Here is a 23680-nt window from a genome sequence, read left to right on the forward strand (position 1 = left end):
TTGAATCATTTTATACCTGATTATACTATGATAGCTCCCTGAAAAGTTTGCGGTGAACTCTGAAATGGGAACTGAAACATGTCCTCTTATATCCAGGTGCAAAATGAAGGGGTTCATAGGTCTTTCGCTGTTACAGTCTGACATTTCTATTAAACTGGGTTTCCATTTATATGACTTCTTTTTAGGATACAGACTAAAGAATTGGTTCATAATATATTCTGAGTTTTCAGTATATCAGAAGTAACAATTATACAAGAGTTCTCTAGAAAAGGGATTTTATTTTCATTTGTAGTATCTCATGTCTCAGATTTCATAGTCTGAATCAAAGTGATTAAATCAAATTCTACATGTTGTAATAGTCATATTATAATTCCATGAAAATTTTAAATTTTACCTTTAACTCCTAAAGGTGTATTGCAATATAGCCTCTCATACACAAGTACTAAATAGGGATTCATAGGTCTTTCACTAACAGTCTGACATTTTGCATTGAACTTGGTTTCCAATATGGGAGCATATGACAATTGTTCATGCTGAATTATTTACCACTCGTCCGGGATATATTTTAATGAGTTCTCATCACATCAGAGGTAAATTCCTATGCACTTTATTAGAAAAAGTATTTTTCAGTTGTAATGTGCCATAGATCAAATTCAAGAGTTTGAAGCGGCAAAAGTGGTGGGTTCAAATTTAATGCGGAGATGCACTAATGTTCTTAAGAGTGAAATAGCAGCCTTAGATAGATTTTGTAGGTGACTATCCCAGTGTCATTGTTTTAAAATTCTGCAATGCAGTCTCAAAGGGGGACTGATATATGATTGTTTATACACAACAAAAATAGACATTCAAAGGGATTCAGTTTCTCAATTTGAACATTTTTATTCTATTCAGTTTTGATTGTGGAATAAATATCATATGCTCAGGCTGAGCTTTGAAACCCTGATCAAGAATTTATCTTTTCTGAGTTATTATTAAATCAGAAGTTAAAATCAGTGGGGTGAGAAGGAATGAAGAGCTACACGTGCTATGATGCTATGACTTTTCCTGTGTCAGATATGAATCAAATACCTTAACATTTAATGGGTAGGATAGTGCAAGAGTCAGGGAAACAAATTCCTAAAAAATATTATGAGGTTTCATTCAATCCTAACATTTTGTACACTGAGAAAGGTGAGCAACACAGAAATGCTACAAAAGAGGAGGAAGAACTAAATTCTGTTTTTTGCATGTGGCAATGCATGGGACAGTTTGGGGTGAGAGAAAAATACACTATGGGGAAAATAAATTGTGTTTTTAGGGCATTATTGTTCCTCACAAAAAAAATAATAATAATAGTTTTTCATAAGTGCTGTGAAGTCATTTTTATCCACTTGAGTTGCCACTAACTAAGACATATGGGGGCTAGGCTTAGCATCTTAGGAATGGTGTCAAATGAGTCATTCTTCTCTGGCACCTCTTAAAGTCTACAGTTTGTACTACATACATACACACATGTGTATGACTGATCTTTCTTAAAAGATTATTTGTGGTGGGTTGCAGATTTGCTATATATTGTCACTGTACACTTTCTAGCAATTATCAGCACTCATCTTCATGGGGTTATGTTCTCTGTGATTCTTGTGACCAATTCATTTGTGTTAGTGCTTTAAACTATTTATGTTCCTCTATTCCATACCTAGAAATAAGGATCTTCTTGTAGAAGAGTTTCCATCTCAAAACTCAGAGCTAATTTATTTGATTAACAAACAGACAAATACATAAATGCATTTGTAGAAAAAAATAGAAGAAAAATAAGCATGCCGCATTTTGTAAGATCTCAGTATCTTTCTGTACATTTTTTACCCCTCTGTCATAATGACAATTAAGCCTTCTCCAACTGAACACAGTTCATTTGTTCCCTAGTGGTGAGGACCTCTGACCTTCAAATCCGCTGAATGGAGTTATATGGAGGGGGCTTTATCTTGGAAGTAATCATGGTGTCTGTGTTTTTATTGGCATTCCAGCAATGAGGACTGTTTTATGATTAGCCTAACCCCCTAGAAGGTGACCAAGCTGTCTGTGCCACCGTGGGGATCTACAGTTCCCTCCTGATAGAGCTGCATACTCCAACCCACTTACTAATGAGGGCTTCAGTCACTGGTAGCTTGGTGGGCTGAGAGTCCATTCGCCATAATACCTACTCTGCCTTGCCCCCTCCTCCAGTAGTAGAAATGGCCTTGCTCTCTCCCCAGGATTGCACTCTCATCCTTCTCTCATTCTGCCATCAAGAACCAGATCTTCTAGTTGAGGTCTGAGCACCTGGGCTGTAGTAAAAGGTCTCTTCCTCTAGGCTCAACTTAGTAAGATATCAGTATATCAGTATCCATGCATAATGGCCATCCTGGTATAGGCTTAGAACCTGAAGAAAATATGCACGTAACAACTATTTAATTATAAACATCACAGTAATGCAATAATGTAACAACTGTTACAAGAAGATATTTGCTGAACACCAGGCATCTGTTTGCTATTAACACATATTGATACTTCGTTCCAAATGAGTTCCAGAGTTTGTTCATTATTCATTTTTACAATTAATATTCTGCACGTTTCTTTTTTCCTTGTATATTTTTTCCAGGAAGTACAGTTTATTCTGCACTGTGTTTTGCTACCGTTGTTAACAGCTATACTGCATTTGAAGAGTGTATCTCTTGGATGAATTAAAGTCTACAAAATGTATATGTTTTGCAAAATACTGAGAAGTACATCTTTGATCAAAATAAACTCACCGATAATTCTGTTTTACTGAATGATATATTTCCTGCAATTGAAGCATTTAATACATCGCTCAGAAGATCCATTGTATTGATCAAATCTTTAGAACTGGACAGATTAGTTGATGTGGGCTGAGTTATGTTACTGAGCTTGAGTAGCACATTTGGAACATTCTGCGTTTTTTTCTAGGAGATAAGAATGGGATAAAATAAATAAATAACACATTACTTTGCAATGCATTTAGACTATCACCAATGCAGGATAGAACAGAAGATAAGAAATACTTTGAGAATTCTATAGAAAATGTGTATAATTTTGGTTTGCATTACATTAACAGATGACCAGTTTCTGTATGTTTTCTTGTACTGCTTACACAGCATTCTATGCTTAACTATAGTATGAGATCTGTAGCACATGATTAAACTCCTAGCCTGAACAAGGAAACACACTGCAGTCATTGCCACTGTGCCACTGCTTTAGTACAGAGGAAGATGTATAAATAGTGGCTGCATATTTCATTTTTTTAATCAGCCATTATTTTTGCCTGGTGTATGTTTATGCACAGTTTTCATTCCCTACCCCGGTATGCCCTAGGCATCTGGGTTTCTATGGCAAATGCAGTCAGTTTACAACAAAATTACAAAAGAAGTGCTCAAGATGAAAATTAATGACTGATGGAGAAAGGTCCATATGCAAGTGGTGAAACATTACTCTCTGGAAAGGGTGGTGAAAAAACAAAGTATTATGCCAGCTGAAGTGGTTTTATTGTAATTTTTATTTGCTGCTGTGGGACAATTCTGGAACAATGGTTCATTTCTAAAGTCCTGTATATGTAGTAAAGTTGAAAAGCAGAACCCGTGGACAGGTTTTTGCTTTTCAGAATAGTCATTACTTTTAAGATCACTGTGTACAAGATTAAGGATAACTATTGTATAGGGGAACATCCCCTAATCAACACATCATGCTGCAGGGAACTGTACAGTCACTTTGGTGGTAGACTATGGACTATCTGCATTTTCCAGTCACTTTTATTTTTGCTTTCAGGTTTCTATGTAAGACTGATTTTATTTCCAGTTTTCAGGTGCATAAACTCATTCACTTATTCTATAATAGCCACTTTTATCATCTTCAGAGTTACAGAGGAGCTGTAGCTTGTCTCAGGGAGCCACAGGAGAAATGCAGAGATTTAATCTTGGATGTGCACACAAACTGTCACTGACACTACACACATACAATGGATATAAAAAGTTTACACACCCCTATTAAAATGCCAGGTTTTTGTGATATAAAAAATGAGACCATAATAAGTCATTTCAAAACGTTTCCCACCTTTAATGTGACCTATAACCTGTACAATTCAATTGAAAAACAAATATGTTAGAGGAAAAAAATATAAAAAATAATAAACCTACAATATGCTGGTTGCATAGGTGTGCACACCCTTAAACTAATTCTTTGTTGTGTGTGCACATCCTTAAACTAATACTTTGTTGAAGCACCTTTTGATTTAATTACAGCATTCAGTCTTCTTGGGTAGGAGTCTATCAACATGGCACATCTTGACTTGGCAATATTTGCCCACTCTTCCTTGCAAAAAGCACTACAAATCTGTCAGATTCCGAGGGCATCTCTTGTGCATAGCCCTCTTCAGCTTACCCCAGAGATTTTCTATTGGATTTAGGTCTGGACTCTGGCTGGGCCATTCCAAAATTTTTATTTTCTTTTGGTGAAGCCATTATTTTGTTGATTTGGATGTATGCTTGGGGTCATTGTCATGTTGAAAGGTGAATTTCCTCTTCATCTTTCTAGCAGATGTCTGAAGGTTTTGGGCCAAAAGTGCCTGGTATTTGGAACTGTTCATAATTCCCTCCACCTTGACTAATGCCCCAGTTCCAGCTGAAGAAAAGCAACCCCAAATCATGATACTGCCACCACCATGCTTCACCGTGGGGATGGTGTTCTTTTGGTGACACAAAGTGTTGTTTTTGTGCCAAACGTACCTTTTGGAATTGTGGCCAAAAAATTCAGCCTTGGTCTCATCAGACCATAACACATTTTTCCACATGCTTTTGAGAGACGTGATGTATTGTTTTGCAAATTTTAGCTGGGCTTGGATGTTTTTCTGTGCAAGAAAAGGCAACCTTGCAACCCTACCCCGTAGTCCGGACATATGGAGAATATTGGAGATTGTTGTCACATGTAGTACACAACCAGTACTTGCCAGAAATTCCTGCAGCTCCTTCAGTGTTGCTGTAGGTCTCTTGGCTGCCTCCCTGACCAGTTTTCATCTTGTCTTTTTATCAATTTTGGCGGGATGTCCAGTTCTTTGCAACGTCGCTGTTGTCCCATATTTTCTCCACTTTTGATGACTGTCTTCACTGTGTTCCATGGTATACCCAATGCTTTGGAAATTGTTTTGTACCCTTCTCCTGACTGATACCTTTTAACAATGAGATCCTTCTGATGCTTTGTAAGCTCTCTGCAAACTATGGCTTTTGCTGTAGCAGGCAACTGAGTAAATGTCAGGAAAATCCTACTAGGACAGCTGAACTTTATTTGGGGTTAATCAGAGTCTCTTTAACTGACAGCAGGTGTGTACCCAAGAAGACTGAATACTGTAATTAAAAGATGCTTCAACAAAGTATTAGTTTAAGGGTGTGCATACACAACAAAGTATTATTTTAAGGGTGTGCACACTTATGTAACCAGCATATTGTACATCTTTTATTTTTTATATTTTTCCCCTAACGGATTTGTTTGTTTTTCAATTGAATTGTACAGGTTATAGGTCACATTAAAGGTGGGAAAAGTTCTGAAATGTTTTATTTATATCGCAAAAACCTGGCATTTTAAGAGGGTTATGTAAACTTTTTATATCCACTGTAATTATGGGAAATTTGAAAGATCAGTAATTCACTTAACAGCATGTCTTTGAGAGGTGGGTAGACACTAGAGTAGGTGATGAAAAACAGCATGGATGAAGTGAGGACACACAGTCACAGAGAAGGCACCCCATCCAGGAAAAGAACAACAAGACAAGCTGCCATTAAGTAATGCTATGCCACACTTCTGGAAGAGCCCCATTGTCACCTTTTAACATAAACATACTCACTCTTCACTGCAGTTACTGAGTTTTGCCAATAAAATAAAGTGTTGATTGTTGCTGAATGAATATTAACAGCTACGGTTACTCTGACACCTCTTTGACATTATTACAGGAAATGTTAATATCCTTTTAACTGATTATATCAAACATGAACTGTGATAGGATAAAGGCAGGCTCTACATAACATCTGAGGTCGACAATCCCTTTTCCTGTATAAGCTAGATGTATCTACTAAAGCAGGAATATCACAGGTCCACATCATGTTCATGCTATACTTATCTCATGAGGTTTGTCTGAAATATATTCCTTTGTTCTCTAGTATTTATTTGTAAATCAGTTTGCCCAACTGTTTAGCACTGCTTTTGTTGCTACAGCATATTATATAGTTCAAGCATTGATATTTATTCCATATGCAGTAATTGTCCTTTCCCTGCAGGGGTGGGATGTGTAAAGGGCAGACTGTGCCAAAACTGCTCCTCACTTCTGCAATGACCTGACAGATGCAAGCTGCACTCACCACCCTAATGAAGCACTATGAAGCTGTTTCCCCAGCCTCTGCAAGGGAAATATATTTGTTTCTTGTGCCTCATACATGCACCCCTACCTCTTCCCCAAGGAGAGGCACACCTGCCAGCTCTTATCAACATCTCTGATGCCTGAGTCACTAACTGAACCTGGGTGCCTGTGCCTTAGTGATGCCATTATCCCTCTATCCCACATCACTGGCTATATAATTTTTTATTGGCTCCACTATAATATGTTCCATAGTCTTGCAAATAATATTAGTGAGATTAGCAGGCCTGTAATTCAAAGGGTCATTAAAGCGACCACCTTTATGCAAGAATACTACACCAGCTGTTCTCCACACTTTGGCAATGTAACTAGTAAAGATAGTTATGTTGAAGGGTTGATAGAGGCTTTTTTCTATATGGTATTTAGTACTTTCTCAGCAGGCATCCAGGGCCATTGTTATGATCCATTGAGTTGGCAGCTTTAATTTTGATAAGTGCCAAAAGGACTTGGTTTAAAGCGATTTGGATTTGAAATATCAGCAATTTTGCCAAAATTTGTATAAGAAAATTGCTTGCGGAAAGTGTCTCAGAACCTGAATATATTTTCTTTAACAGCTGTACATTTTCAGGCAACAGATGCTTTAGACTATGCTTGAGAAACCTTCTTAATATGCAGCAATGTCCAAGTAATGTGGCCTCTGAAACAATCTTTCTACATAAACTACAACCAAAAATCAGAATGCAATTTCTGGCCTTAAAAACAAAGAGCAAAGAACAAAGCATACATTAAAGGTCTCCACAAATAAACATAGAAAGCGCAACAGAAATATGACATCAAAACAAAGAAAGAAGTGATGCTTATCCATTCTGCAAGGAAGAAATGAACAAGCAGAAACTGTCCTTAATGTTACTTTTAAAACTGTCTACCAGGCATACCTCCCAACTTCTTAGTGCAAGAAAACTGGCCAAAGTCTAAAATAATGGGGGGACAAAGGCCCAACAATACAGAGAAATTTTAAACGTTCCTGTTATGAACTTAGCTGCTAGAATAACAGGTTTTGTGCAGTGGCGACTGGTGACTTCAAATTAAAGTGGGGCTGCAGGAGACAGCTGAATGGGTGAGGCTAATGGGAAGGGGTGTGGCCAACTAGAAAAGGATGCAGCCATGTTCAAAACCACAAAAACTGGGATTTAATTAAATACACCACCCTGGGTGCCAAACCATCATTATGAAAGTCCAAGCAAGACAAAATGAAGTGTAGAAGAAAAAAATATTTCAATGCATTGGCTACATGACTGCTTACTTAATATCTAGATGGAAACAAAAAAGTTGTGACATGAAAAAATAAATTACTTTTTAAATACATTACTGGAATGCCAGTCAAAATAAAGTATAAAAAAACAAGCAGCACTCAACTCAAACCACTTCTTGCACTGCAGTTCTAATTATAATTTATATTCAGCTGTATAAAAGTACCAAGTAACATGCTGAAAGTAGCAATCTCTGATACCCCCACTTGTAAAAATGTTTCTTATCCAAAAAGGACCTGCTGCCTGACAACAACTATCTACTTGTTTCATGGGGAAAAACATAATTAAAGTAAAAATTGAACAGCAAACAAGAAACAAGCTCAAGATAAATTGCTTAAAGGATTACTGCACATGTTATCGATCACAAATGATAGATTGGCATTATGTTTAGTTTATGGGTAAAGCCTGCAAAGATGACTGAAGTCTCCAACAAATGTAATGAGCTTCTGAAAATACTGTAATCCTGTCCTTTATTACAAATACTGTCATATGCATTTCAATACCCAAGGCTTATATGCTATCTAGTTATGTAAATATTCTCTGCATGGCAGCAACAAAAAGGTTTTCAATATTGGTAATTCTCTAACAGTATGCTGATTAAAGCTTATTTGCATCTTACAATCTTAGACAAGCTTACCCAATGGTCATTAAAGCATTGCTACTTAAACACAGAGCAGTAGGCACTGCAACAGCATGCATTTTCTGAATAAGAAGAAGCATAAATCAACAGTATAAAAATATGACAGAAAACCAGAACATTCTGCAAAATCAAGAGCAGATGAAAAGCCACTGTAGTACTTGTGTCTACCTTGGATGGGAGGATACTATGCACACTTACACTGCATAACTGCTCTTTGCCTTGCTTGGATACATTCAGAGTCACTACGTGGGGGAGTGGGGTACAACAAGTATGTCACAATTTGAAATGTCTCTGGCTGACGGTGATGGCCCTGACACATTTGTCATACCTCTCAGCCTCAGAGCAAGAAATCTGGACAAAGCCATAAACAGAAGTGGGACAAAGGCCCAAAAATAAGGACAAATTTTAAATATTGTTCTTATAAACTTAAAAAGATAATAGAATACTAGGTCTTGCATTAGTATGAATTTTCTGAAGGGTATGAAGTCTGAAACTTAAATGTCTATCACTATTTTCTAACTTCAGTCTTTAATGATTTTCCACTAATTTGTCAGAAAGATTCTGTGTTGGAAAAGGTTATCCACTGACTTGAAATCCTGCATTTGGCATCCCTGGTCCAAACGGAGGTCCACCAGACTGGTTTGGATGGGCAGCTATCACTGAAGCAGCCCTCAGAGGGTTTTAAAAACTGCTAAGACATGGCCACTTTAGAAAGGACCTGATTTAAAACTGTCGTAGTTGCAGGATTGCTTGTGATGGCTGTCTGAGCCAGTTTTAGAACTCTGTAGTGTAAGCTGAGCTTGCAGCTGGGCAAGTTGGAGCCTGGCATGAGAGGGAGGCAGGGGATTCTGGGTCCTTGCACTGTGTTGGGCGCTGACAGATTGTGGAGTCTTATCCAAACATTTGGCTTTACTACAATAAAGAAAACGGTCAATTAGGCAATGGGAATAGTAAGCAAATGAGATCAGTTGCATTTGTATGGGTATAACATTACTGTACTTGACATGTCTAGAAAATGTGTTGACATGACTGCCAAGTTCAGGGCCTGCCTAAGCAACTCACTGCAAAGACATCAATTCTTTAAATTAATTATTTTCAAAGCAGAATAGCAATAGAGGGAAAATATGAAAAAGAAACACAGGAAGATAACTTAATTAACATTACTGAGTCTAATGTTATATAATGCAAAAACACACTAGCAAGTATACATTAAATATAATGAACACCAAAGCAGCTCCTGACATTTCAAATGATTACCCAGATGGGCATATTTTTTTTCTCACAGATCTGTTTGCATCCTTGAGTCCTCTTCACCATGCATCAGGTTGTCAAAATATCTGTCTGTTGCATGCTGCAACTAATGTAACAAAATCTAATTCAGATTACTCAGTAAGCATTTCTATACTTTGCTCTTCAACAGTCACCACCTCTCCATTTGCTTGCCTCCCAAACAATCCCCCTTCCCTTCTCTGTATGCCTGAGTAGCTGTCTTTTTTTTGCTTTTTAATGTTTTACCTTTCCACAACCTGAAATATCTTACAGAAGGTCATATTACTGAAGACAATTTATCAGAAGTTCAAAATATATTTAAACTTAACTAAAAATAAACTTAACTGAAGCAGGAATTTTGACAGAATGAAAAATGGGCTATATAGAATAAGAAAACACTAAAACATCATTTATTGTGGGGGACAAAACCCTCCTTGCAGTTATGTACATCCCACCACCCTAAATATACAATCATCTCTAAGATAACTGTGCAGTGTGAGAAAAGGACATTTCCCATTGCAGTAGCCACCACCCTCACATCAGAAAAAATAACACATATAACTGTAGTACACAAAAGACAATTTAAAACACAACACTAACTTGCTAACAAAATCCATAATTTCATGCAGAAAATATGACATAATAAAGCACAAAACAAATACTTCCAGTGTTACAGTGCGATTAACTCAGCTAAACAGAGCACTCATTTATAAAAAACAAATAAGTGTTGGCAACTATGTTATCACAGACCAAATCAACTACCCTAAAACCACCCTAAAACAAGACAAGCTTGAGAAAGTTAAATGTATGAGTCAAACAGAGATAAAAAAGAGAGAGTTTTAAGATACAAATAGTAACGGATGAAAATAATGAAATCCTAAAGGAATATATATTTTTGAAGCTGCAACAATCTGGTTCTAAATTGCAAAGTATTAAAGTCCTAGACATAACAAGACCAACAAAGCCAACACTAAGGCCAGGAAAGTAAAGGCATTCTTCTTTTAATTCTAATGCAGCCTTGAATAAGGGGTTGCTACCAACTGCATACCAAGAAAAGAAAAATGTCACTTACTTCAGCTCAGCTTAATAGTCAGTCTCACACTGACACTGTCCAATTGAACGAAGTTAGGATTGGAATTCCAAAAAATTCAGTCATTAGCCTCAGGATGACTGATTTCCAATGCAATGCAATTCGCAATTCAGTTGCTACAAACAAGTTGAATCAGTGCTCACCGGCTGCTACTGTTTGGTTCTCGCTCTTTTCCCAGCACATAAAGCCCGGGAAGAGTGCGAGAACCAATCAATAGTCATTCAGCCCATCACGTCATGTACGTGCCTGCCAACTTAGCAGTCCAAGCCCTTTCTCCTTCTATTTGGTTACAAAACCACATGGACTTCTGGGCATCACGCTGATGCCTTTGCTCATTAGCCCGGACTGCTTTTACAGCAGTCTGGATCTGGATTTACAGAAAAAAAACTATATTTTTTTAAAACCCGGAACTCGGCAGGCATGCGCAGTTCGAGTTCCGGGACTTCAGTGAGTCAATCGGACTTGTAGCTAAGTAAGCAGGATAAATAATTGTATTAAATTAATTTTATTTACAAAATGCTCTTTATCTTGCTGGGGAGGGGCTGCAGTCTTGCAGTCCGATAGGACAAGCCGCCCCTGGTTTTGTGTTAGCATGCATTTTCTGAAGGATATAGAGGCTGGAACTCAAATGTATTTTATTTAGCGACTTCAATCCTCAGTGATTTGTCAGAAAACACATTTGTTTTGAAGAACAGACCAAAAATATTTGGTAAAAATCTAAACATCCTGTGAAAATCTGGACAGTTGAGAGGTATGCTGCCAGGTAAAGAAAACCTGTTTGCTGAATCACTAAATGGACCATGCAGACATAAATGTCGATATAAATGACAGCTGGTAAGGCAGTATTCTAGAGCATAAGAGGATAGCCCAAGTGATGGACTTGCTTGTGAAAAGGACAATGCTCAAACTCAAAATTTTTGTTCCCTATGCTCCTAGCAGTAAATATGATATCCTTCTGTTTCCATGGACTTAGTGTTTATTCTATACCTTTGCATTATTTCCTGTTACCCAGCAGGTACATCTGTCAGCAAGTCCATAAAAGGATATTTTTAGTCCAATGCCACTCACATAACTGATATTACCATAACTGGACTCTTGGCAAATAAAGAAACATATGGTTTAAAATATTACACATTGAAGACATTTTAGCTTTGCTGGTCTTTCTTGTAGTTTTTACTAAATGATTTGTCTGTGTGAACTTTTTACTGTATGGTTTGGATGTTATTTGTAATATTTTGCAGTCACGCTGATGTTATGGATACCAAGCATGTTTCTAAGCTCTGTGTTTCTAAAATATGGCCAGACAATCCACTTATGCTGTATTGACAAGCTCAGAAAAAAAATTGAGAAACATGGCATGTCTACAACTAGAGGGGTTTGGCTTTATTGGCATAAATGCACCAGTATAACTTAAAAAAGTTAAAGCAAAAAGTCTTGGGCATTCAGAAGCTATGTAGCTGGAGCATTGGTATGTCCTTAAGGGGTCATTACATAGAAAGCATGAGCCCCCACTGTAGGAAGTTTAAGGTATTACACATTAAAGACAAGCTTTGCTGGGTCATTCTTGTAGTTTTTACTAAGTTATTTGTCTTTGTGATCTTTTCAGCCTTTGTTTTTTATAGCTATGCACACACTTATGATTCTATCAGCATTAGTCGACAACACAAATGAGTGACAACCAAAATTAAAGATTCACAAAACATTGACAAATTCTGTCCAGAGATCAGTAAATTCCAGCAGCAAAACCCAAATCAAGCATTATCTATATAGTGGTACTGTTAAGGAAAGGGCTTTTAGTAATGCAGTGTGTAGGATTAGAGTTAGATGCAGGGATAGGTCTAGGATTAGGGTTAGCAGACATGAATAAAGTGAGCAGGGTAGCTTTCCCTAACAGTGTCACTAATTAAGACAAAAGGACAAAGAACATGCAAAACACCAACTAGGCACAAACACAATACTAAATCTATCCCGTTACCTAACCTTAACTCTAATCCTAAACTGTGAACTCTGACACATGCACTACCTGCTGAATCTTGCACATTCTCACAAACACATGTTTTTCAGTCAAGCATTAATTTTCCTGCACCCTCCTACATAGGTATACTGTATAAAGCTTGAATTCAAATAAATCTGAGTCACACAAATGTGCAGTCACATATTTGCACCGTTGCTCAATTTTTGCCAGTCATCTGTGTGTTGCTCATTTGCACTGTCAACCAAATGAATGACAAAAGTATATCTATATCTATAACTCTCTCTCTAGCTATATATATATATATATATATATATATATATATATATATATATATGTGTGTGTATGTGTGTGTGTGAGAGACGTACAGTGAATACTTCACCAGACTGTCAACAATTAAATGACATCCCTTACTATTCCAGGTCAGTAACTAAGGAGCTTCAATCCTCACTACTGACTCCAGTATGAAACTGTCACTTAATCAGAAGTAATATTTCACAATTTCCCCTAAGACCACAAAAGGGGTACATTCTATTTTCCTGGAACTTGACTATATACCTCTGTCCCCCCAAATGTAGTTTCTTATTACACACTTCAGAGCAAAGTGTCCCAGTTTAAGACCTCTGATACAGTCACACTCAAAGTAAATTTAAATATCACACATCCAAACACTTCTGTGAAAGTCTGACACAGATTTCCAAATGTGTCTCTTTCTTAAAATAATACAGTAATACTGCCATCAATCAGAGGGTCTTCATGCCCTTCTAAAAGGGTGTCCAATTATGAAAATGACTTATCAAAATAAATGATAGTTATGACCAGAACAGCCAGGCTATCGAGGTGACCTGGGGAGTATCAAAAAGGTAGAAACACTCTCTAATCTCTAAAAGCACTGGTTTCCAGCCACAATGTGAAATAATGAAAAGCATTTAATAATAAGTAAAATGATTACAAGATTATAAATCATTAACTCTCAATAAACACCAGAATTTACTCACCAGAAATGAAAAAAACTATCTTAACTAAGCTTTTTTGATCTAACTAAAGAATTCTGTCCCTGATCTACTCTATGATCTAATAGCAAGGGCAAGGCAAGCTTACAGTTTTCTTTGGTAAGTTCTCTTTTTCTTGTGTCCACTGACTGCCAGTACTTAACAGACTGCTCAGTACTTGACAAACTGCAGTCTCAACTGTCTAATTTCAAAATATATCAGTCAGCTGTTTAAAAAAAATATTTTTCTGTCAATCAGCTGTTTAAACAATCTCCTAATGACCAGGAACATTCCAATGACATCACTCACTGCTCAGCTAATTCTACACATTTTGTACTTTAGAATGTCCCTCTCAAACATGCTCAGTTAGAAATGTATCAAAGCAGTGACAGATCTATAAACATTCTGTATAAACAGAGAAACACCATTTTAAAACTTATTTACATTTTCATAATTAGGCATGCTGGCATGCAATACAAGTTAATGTGAGAATATGCACAAATCTCCTGCCAGGCATGCTAACTTAGCTACAGCATTTTCAGTTTCTTCACATTTCTCCCCCCTTTATGATTCAAGCACAGTTTTCAAGTGACCCATGAAAACTGATGCTTGAGAAAAATGAGTCTACCTGGGGAAATTAACCCACTCTTCTCATGGACAATCCATTCTCATTGGCATTATTAACCCCATTGAGATGTTGTATGGTGATATCATATGCCTGAAATCCTAGACTCCACCTCATACCATCCTTCTTTGGCACTAGCACTACAGGGAAAGCCCAAGGAGTGTTAGACTCTTGAATTATTCCCAGTTCTAGAATTTCCCTTATTTCTTCTTTCAGAGTCTGCTTCACTCTCTCAGGTACTCTATAAGGAATCTGCTTAATAGGTTTTGGAGTCCTGTGTCCACATGATACTGCACCAAGTCAGTACACACAGGTTTCCCTGTGAACATATCCCCATATTCCTGTTATAATATTTATATCTCCCAGACATGATAAGGAGTTAACTGCGGTGATATGGCAATCTCTTCCACAGAGGTGTCAATCCTAGCCTCACCCAAAAGATTGGTTAACATATCCCTTGCAGACTCCTCCTTCAATCCATTATGAATGCTCAATACTAGGGCCTCCCTGTCATGATAAGTTGTCATCATATTCACATGGTACATTTTGTGCGCTTGTCTCCTACCTACCACATTTACCATGTAGTTCACATCGTTGATTTTCCTCACCATTTCAAAGGATCCCTCCTAAGCTGTTTGTAACTTGTTATGTCTAACAGGACCAAGTGCCATCACCTTCTGTCCCTCAGCATACTCTCGGGTCCAAGCATTCCTGTCATACAGCACATTCTTTTGTTGTTCAGCCACTGCTAGGTTGTCTTGAGCTAGATCCATGAGCTCCTTAAGTCTTGTCTGAAAGTTGCAAACATAACATAATCCACAACAGACTCTTTGTGAGATTCACCATCACCTTCACCTTCCCACTCATCTCAAATTAAATGTAAAGGCCCCACCACCCTATCTCCGTATAACAACTCAAAGGGTGAAAAACCTGTAGATTCCTGCAGTACTTCCCTGTATACAAATAACAGATGGGGCAAATACTTGTCCCACTCCCTTTTGAACTGGCTTGCAAATGCCCATAGCATAGTCTTCAATGTAGTGTTTAAACCTCTCCACAAGGCCATTAGTCTGGGGATGGTAGGGGATGGTCTTTAGATGCTTCTCATCACAACGCTTCCCCAGACAAGTCAGCAGGTCTGACATGAAGTTGGCACCTAGGTGAGTCAAGCCAGTATTTCCTGTGGGAAATCTGCTCTGCTGAAGATTTCTATTAAAGCATTTTCCACCTTCTTTGCCTCAATAGACAACAGAGCCACTGCCTCAGGATATCTGGTAGCATAGTCTACTACTACCAAGATGTATTTCTTTCCTGTAGAACCTGGAGTACTTAAGGGTCCCACAATATCAAAGGCCACTCTCTGAAATAGCTCTTCAGTAACAGGCAAAGGCATTAATGGAGCCTTAGCCTTGTCCCCTACTTTACCAACTTTTTGACACTGTTCACAAGTCCTACAATATCCTACCACATCCCTTGTAATCCCAGGCCAATAGAAATTTTGCACAATGCATCTCTTAGTACACCTTATGCCCATATGACCTGAGAAAGGAATGTCATGTGCTATGGCTAAGAGTGGCAGATGGTAAGGTCAAGGCACTGCCAACTGATGTATCACTTCACCTTTTAGCCCACATCCAGCAGTCCATTCTCTATACAACAAACCTTTGTTCCAGTATACAGACTCCCTCTTCCTTGAGCCTCAGTTGCCTCCTTAGCCATCTCCCTCAAATTTTGTAATGTAGGGTCCATAGGTTGAGGCTGTCTCAACTCTACATTTGTGACCTTTCCCAGCTCCTCTTCCACAGGGAGCCTAGTCACTTCTGATAGCTGTGCCTCACTGTCACTCTGAGTACCATCACTCACCTCCATCCTTGCAGTCACTGTGTCCAAGGGAAACATCAGTACCCACCAGCAGCTGTGGCTTACATTCAGACTTGCTGCTACCAGATAGCACCTTTTCTGAAACAGCCACCATGCCAGTCCCATCTTCAGGTATGAGATCTTCCTGGGCCTCCCCAGACTACTGGACCTACATGCCTTTCTCTAGGCCCGACTGTGTGTTGTCACTGCATGTACACAAGGTACTGCATCATCAAAGTCATTCCCTATTAGGACATCTGCAGGGATATCCTCCAAATATACTTACTCACTTCCTCTTCCATTCTTCCAATCAGGATGAACTCTAGCCAAAGGTATTTGGAAAGGGGCCTCTCCCAATGTTTTGAATGAAGTGGACAGCCCAAGGAAGTACTGCTCTTCTCTAACCACTGCAGGCCTCAGAATGGTTATATCAGAAGCTGTGTTCCTCTTAGCAGTTACCTGTTTACCATCTACTAAGATTGGATGTACATTTTGTTGATAATTTGGCACCCTAGTTGTTTCTAAACAACTTACCACTGGCAGTTTGTCATCACCACTTACTGGCTCCCTCACATTTTGTTTCTCACCTTGCCTCAATGGACATTTGACTGCTATGTGTCCCCTCTTGTTACACTTGAAACATCTAATCCCTAGCAGTGCACTTGGATTAGTGGTTTCCCCGTTACTGTTTGTACTCTGTTGGAGTGGTTTAGACTGCCCTCCATGGGTTCCCTTATGTTCATGTACAGCACTGGGTATTCCTCTCCTATGCAGTACTGCTCTGCTTGCCAAGTAGAGATCCCCTTTTCTTCCCAACTCCTCTGCAGTGTTGCACTCACAATCTGATAACCAGACTCACATGTCATCAGGCAAAAGGTTTGACAGTCCCTCAAAAGTGGTGACCTGACACACACTCACCCATCTGTGAATGTAAGTACTTAAGTGAGAAATATAATCACATACACTTTCATCTGCCTTGTGTCTGTGTTCAAGAAACTTTTTTTCTATAGGCTTCAGGTGTAAGTTGAAACAGTCAAGCAAGCAACATTTCACTTTTTCATAATTCAAACAATCTACATCACTTAACTTTGCTACAGCTTGAATAGTTTTACCATGGAGTAAGGGAGTCAGGAGCTGAACCAGAGCACATGGTCAGCATCATATCATCTACATATCCTCTCAAAAATATGAATAAAATTATCAAAGTCACCCCATCCCTGTACTGAAGAAAAAGTTTACTGACCTTTTAAGCTTCTGTGGTTCTGTTATTCCCTTCCCCATTACCTCTATAACCTTCTCAAAGGGCAAGAAGCTCCACTTCATGCTGGCATGATGTCTCTCGTTCTCCTCACGCTGTCTCTCACTAACCTCAGCTTCTAAACACCTCATTCTCTCTTCGGTCTCCAGCCATTTGGTCTCCAGTTCATATTGGCGCTGCTTCTCCTCGGCCTCTAGATGACACATTCGCTCCTCGGCCTCCAGACATTGGGCTTCCAGGAGCAGTCTCTCTTCAGTTTTTAGATGTTTGGTCACCAGGCAGTCTCTCTAACTCTAGATGGATTCTTAGGTCCTCCAATGAAAATGTGGACTGTACTGTCTCAGCAGGCTGCACATCACCAATACCAAACTGGATAACCTCCGGCCAGTTGGTCTGAGCTGTGGCTGCCAGCAAGGCTGAAATCATTGCTTCCTTGGTCAAGTTGGCATGCACAAATCCTCTGGCTTCACACTCCTTAGCGAACTGGATCTTTGTCAGCTTGGTAAAATCTTCTGCTGACATCCTTGCCTGCTATCCCTGACTGTCTAACTAAAAAAATAAATAAATAAAACTGTGGTGGATTGAAATTCTCAATGTTACCTTGTGGCTGTCAAGAGTGCACACCTTAATGACAATTACCCACAGGCTACTGGAATTCAATTAAAATTTTCACACCAGTAGCACCAATTAATATGACATCTACCCAATACCTCACCAGACTGCCAGCAATTAAATGATGTCCGCTACTATCCTGGGTCAGTAACTAAGGAGCTTCTGTCCTCACTACTGACTCCAATATGAGACTGTCACTTAAACAGAAGTAATATTTCACAATTTTACCATAACACCATAAAAGGGGAACGCTGTATTTTTCTGGGACTAGACTATATACCTCTGTCCACCCAAATGTAGTTTCTTATTATACACTTCAGAGCAAAGTGTCCCAGTTTAAGACCTCTGAAACAGTCATACTCAACGTAAATTTAAATCTCACACATCCAAACACTTCTGTGAAAGCCTGACACAGATTTCCAGCTGTCTCTTTCCCAAAATCATAAAGTAATGCTGCCACCAATCAGAGGGTCTTCATGCCCTTTTAAAGGGGTGTCCAGTTATGAAAATTAATTATCAAAAAAAATGATAGTTATGACCAGAACAGCGAGGCCTTCGGGGTGACCTGGGGAGTATCAAACAGGTAGAAGCACTCCCTAATCTCTAAACAAAAATACTGATTTTCGGCCACAATGTAAAGTAATGAAAAACATTTAATAATAAGTAAAATGATTACAAGATTATAAATCAGTAACTCTCAATAAACACCAGAATTCAGTCACCAGAAATGTAAAATCAAACTGCGGATAGGAGTCCATTATTCTAGAAAAAAACTCTTTCTTAATAACTAAGCTTTCCTAATCTAACTGAAGAATACTGTCCCTGATATACTCTAAGATATAATAGCAAGGCTAAGGCAAGCTTACAGTTTTCTTTTCTTGGTGTCCACTGACTGCCCAGTATTTGACAAAATGCAGTCTCAGTCTCAGCTGCCTAATTTCAAAATATAGCAGTCAGCTGTTTAAAAAAAATATTTTTCTGTCAATCAGCTGTTTAAACAATCTCCTAGCAACCAGGAACATTCCAATGACATCATTCATTGCTCAGTTGATTCTTCAAAGTTTGTTAGAATGTTCCCCTCAAACATGCACAGTTAGAAATGTATCAAAGCAGTGACAGATCTATAAACATTCTATTTAAACAGGGAACACTCAACATTTTAAAACGTATTTACATTTTCACAATTAGGCATGCTGGCATAAAATACAAATTAATCTGAGAACATGCACAAATCTCTTGCCAGCCATGCTAACACAGATGACAGTGTTTTCAGTTTCTTCACAAGACACACACACACACACACACACACACACACACACACACACACACACACACACACACACACACATATATATAACATATGTATACACATGCACATACACACACAAACACACATATGTGTGTGTATATGTCTCCATATACACACATGCATACATATATATAAAATATACACACACACATACACACATTTATTTTTCTATATTATATGTATGTATGTTTCTGTGTGTCAGTACCTATTGGTATCTATATCAGTGTATGTAGTTATATACAAGGAGGCTGTAACTGATGGTCACATATGTGTGTGCATAAATACTTGTGCACGTGTGTGCGTGTTTGCCTGTCTGTCCCCCAAGAAGACCAAGACATGTCTTTGATCAGATCGCCCTAGGTTGTCTCAGGGACTGACTTTTTTTATTTGTTAATATTTGTTAACTCTTTTTAATACATTTGTTTGCAAAGTAAACTCTTTCCTTCATGTGCGCTGTCTGGTTAATTGACATACTTTGAGTCATACTGCAGGCAACTGTAGACAGAAAGAATCTAACCCTTTACCATGGAGTATTGGAAGCACATCATTAAGATCATGGTGCATTAATGCTCTGCACTAACTGCCAGACTTTCACTAACTTTTTCATTTTCTGATAACTCACCAAAGGTTAAAATAAAAGTCACTGAGGTTTACAATTAGTCAATAATGCTAATCTTTTTTATTTTTTGCTGTACAGAAAATGTGTGTTGATGTAAAAAAACTGTTATTCTGTTAAACTTTTAAGTGAGTTAGATGAGTTTTTCTCTTACTTGCCTCCAGTTTTACAATACTACTCTGACTGCGCCACATATTTATGCCCCATCCCTGATTAACCTTTTTTCCCCTGGTAAATCATTGAGGATTACCGTTTCTCAGTTTTTATTGCCCAAAAAATCCATGCCCATGCAACATTTATTGTTCTGTTAATATTTTAAGTGATTTTGAGTTGTCTGGTACATAAGACTCTGAGAAATTAATGAACTGTTTCCTGTAGTCAAAATACAGGGTTTGAATAATTTCACCTCCATTTGACTACTGTATGACTTTGAGCAATTCTCTTAACCAGACAGTGCCCCTAAGTAAGTCCTGAATTCTTTGTTGTGTGGGTTTATCTGGTTAGAAAATAAATAAAATATGTTAAATATGTCCCTCCATTATTTCTGGCTTTGTCCACAATTCCTGAACACACCGAGAGGTATTTTGGTCTATTCCTTGTACAACTTCTGGCTTTTTAGCAAATTATTGTGGATTACAGTGACTACAAATGACAGATATGTGAGTTTCAGACTTTATCCTCCAAAAAAAAAAACCCGCTTAATAATGCAAAGCTTGCTATTCTAGCAACTTTCTAAGTATAGAATATAAATATTTAAAATCTATTCATGATTTTGTGTCTTTGTTTCTGATTCTTCAGCTAAGACATTGAGAGGGCAGAGGGGTGTTTCACTGTATGGTTCTGGCAGCAGCAAACTAAGATAATTTTCTGGACCACTAATTATGAATTTATTCATTCTCTTGATCTGGCTGTAATTGTATCTGTGTACATATGTGTGTGTGTGTGTGTGTGTGTGTGTGTGTATGCAGAATGTATTATTTTTAGCTTTCCCCATTTTTTCCCTCATATTTGTGGTCTGTTTTGTGGATTGCAGTCACGAAATAATAACAAATATGAATTTTAGACTTCTTACCCTTTAGAAAATGTTTGATAAAGCAAAATGTGTTATACTAGCAACTTTCTAAGTATATAAGACTAATATTTAAAATCAATTCCTGATCTGGGGTTTTTGTCTCTGATTCTTGAGCTAAAAGTTTGGGAGGGCTTGGGGATGCAATATACACTGTATGGTTCTCAATGAAGTGAGCCGAAGCACCCTTCTATGTCATTTTTTATGTATTTGTTCATTCATTTGATCCCAACCAAATATCTGATGTGTACACAGTCATACAAGGGACTGTAAGTGATGGTCACATGTATGTGAGTATAAACACTTGGTTCCTGCATCTCAGAGTAGTTATGGTGTAAAGGAATTAATCAATTGTAATAAACAGGATCATCATCATATAAGCCATGTTCTTTGTGTACAATCCTTGGTTTCCTTGTTTTGTTGAATGTTGACAGTGTAATTATTGTTTTAACTGTGAATAAACTGAAAAGCATGAAAATCTAGGAGTTTAATGTAAATATTTTAACCATGAATACATTTTTAATTTTTTTGCAGACATACAGGTGTGAAATGTACTCCACCCCCCTGCACCACCTTAGTAATGGGTGCTAACCCTAACTCTAACAGTGCTCTTCCCCAACACTAACCCTTTACCTTAACGTCATTAAAACCTTCCCATATCACTGCAACTACACAAGACAGACTCAGACACAAAAACATACACACACACAAACAACGCTACAGCTATTCCCTAACCTAACCTTTACTCTAAAATACACAATCTTGCGCACAGACACACAACACTCATCGTCTAACTTACACAGACACACACACACACACACACACACACACACACACACGCACACACGCACACACACACACACACACACACACACACACACACACACACACACACACACACACACAAACACACACACACACACGCACACACACACACACACACACACACACACACACACACACACACACACACACACACACACACACACACACACCAGTCTAACCCCCATCCCACGTACCTATATCGACTCTCTACACTATATATATATATATATATATATATATATATATATATATATATATGTGTGTGTGTGTGTGTACAGTAGATATAAAAAGTGTACACACCCCTGTCATTCTAAGGGGATCCAGTATCTGTCTGCCTGGGACGACATGGTCAACAGACCACGATGCTATGCCAGAGATGGCCTGCACCTGTTGCCCCTGTGATTCAGGATACTGACTAAGGGTCTTGCCGTCCCTATAGTGCCTTTTTTATGCAAGGTTCAAATGACAAATTCACCACTGTAATAGGAACAGGCAAGCAAAAACTGAGGGCAATGCTACTCAATGCTAGAAGTCTAAATCTCAAAATGCACTCACTCAAGGCACTCCTTAAAATGGAGAACATAGATATCTGTGCAGTGACTGAGACCTGCTTCAAGGCTCTAGAGAGCACCCCTGCATTACCAGGCTATAACTCATACCACACCTTTCGGCCATCTAACCTGAACTAAAACACCAAAGGCAGAGCTGTGTCCATATTCATTAAGGATATGCACACCTCCAGGCTAGTTGCGCAGCATAATGCATCCGAGGTTATTCAAGTGTAACTAACTCTGGGCAAAACTGCAATCCAAATTGTAGCTTGCTACAGATCCCCTACCATGCCCCAGGATTCCCACTCCTCTTTTCTTGATATACTGGAAAATATTAGGGTTCAACCAAACACCTTAATAATGGGCGATTTCAACTACCCCACCATTAACTGGGAAAACTACTCATGTACCAACTCCTTCGCTCAATGCTTTCTGGAATTCACAAATTCCAATGCCCTGGGTCAACTTATCCACACCCCCACCAGGGACAACAATATCCTAGACCTAGTCATTACCAACATGAGTGACAGGTGTTCCACACCTGAAGTCAACTCCTCATTGGTCAGATCCGATCATAAGCTAATCACCCTAGATATCTGCATCCCGCCCCCCCCCCCACCCACCATTAAGGAAACCACAGTAAAAAATTTCTCCAAAGCCAACGTCATGCTTCTTAAGACAGAAGTGGCGAATTTCATGACACCCATGCAGATGGACAATACAGTTACGACTGCTGAATCCTATACAAATGCACTCTATAAGCACTTACACGAGTGTATGGATCGTGCTATCCCAAACAGAACCAAGATGCCATCCTCCAAAAAAAGGAAGCCAATCTGGTGGTCCCCTGCCATAAACAAACTCTACAACAGAAAGAAGAAACTGTTGCAAAAGAGAGTAAAATCCCATGAGTTGAGGAGCTCCCTGGTCAGCCTCAGTAAGAAGCTGAGATCCCTCACAAGATCCTCCAAAGCTAGCTATGAAAACAAAATTGCCACTGATTCTCAAGGCAACCACAAAGCATTGTAAAGCTATGTCAAGAATCTCAATGGCAACACCCAGATCTGCTCTGAGTTACAGCACAACGGCACAAACATTACAGAACTAGCTGATATTGCCAACATCCTGGCAGATAGGTTCAGTGCTAACTTTACCCCCCTCTCACCCCCTAAAGGGCCCATATCTATACAGGAGGAATGCAGAGTCCCTGTAATCCCATCAATGCAGGTAAAAGCTGCACTCTCTAAAACCAAAAACACAGCATCCATGGGACAGGACAACATCCCAGGCTGTGTTTTACACGAACTTT

The 23680-nt window shown here is 38.6% G+C and overlaps 1 long non-coding RNA gene across 1 annotated transcript in view; it reads right to left on the reverse strand.

Moving 5' to 3' along the window:
* Window positions 1-2781: 2781 nt before the first annotated feature.
* LOC122793766 overlaps window positions 2782-23680 on the reverse strand; it is an 81724-nt gene continuing 60825 nt past the window's right edge. The window contains exon 3 of the long non-coding RNA XR_006363533.1: window positions 2782-2939. This is a non-coding gene — a long non-coding RNA (uncharacterized LOC122793766). The remainder of the gene's footprint in view (window positions 2940-23680) is intronic.

Source organism: Protopterus annectens, chromosome 2.part0 (assembly GCF_019279795.1).
Source record: "Protopterus annectens isolate FY-2018-M chromosome 2.part0, PAN1.0, whole genome shotgun sequence".
Taxonomy (NCBI): Eukaryota; Metazoa; Chordata; order Ceratodontiformes; family Protopteridae; genus Protopterus; species Protopterus annectens.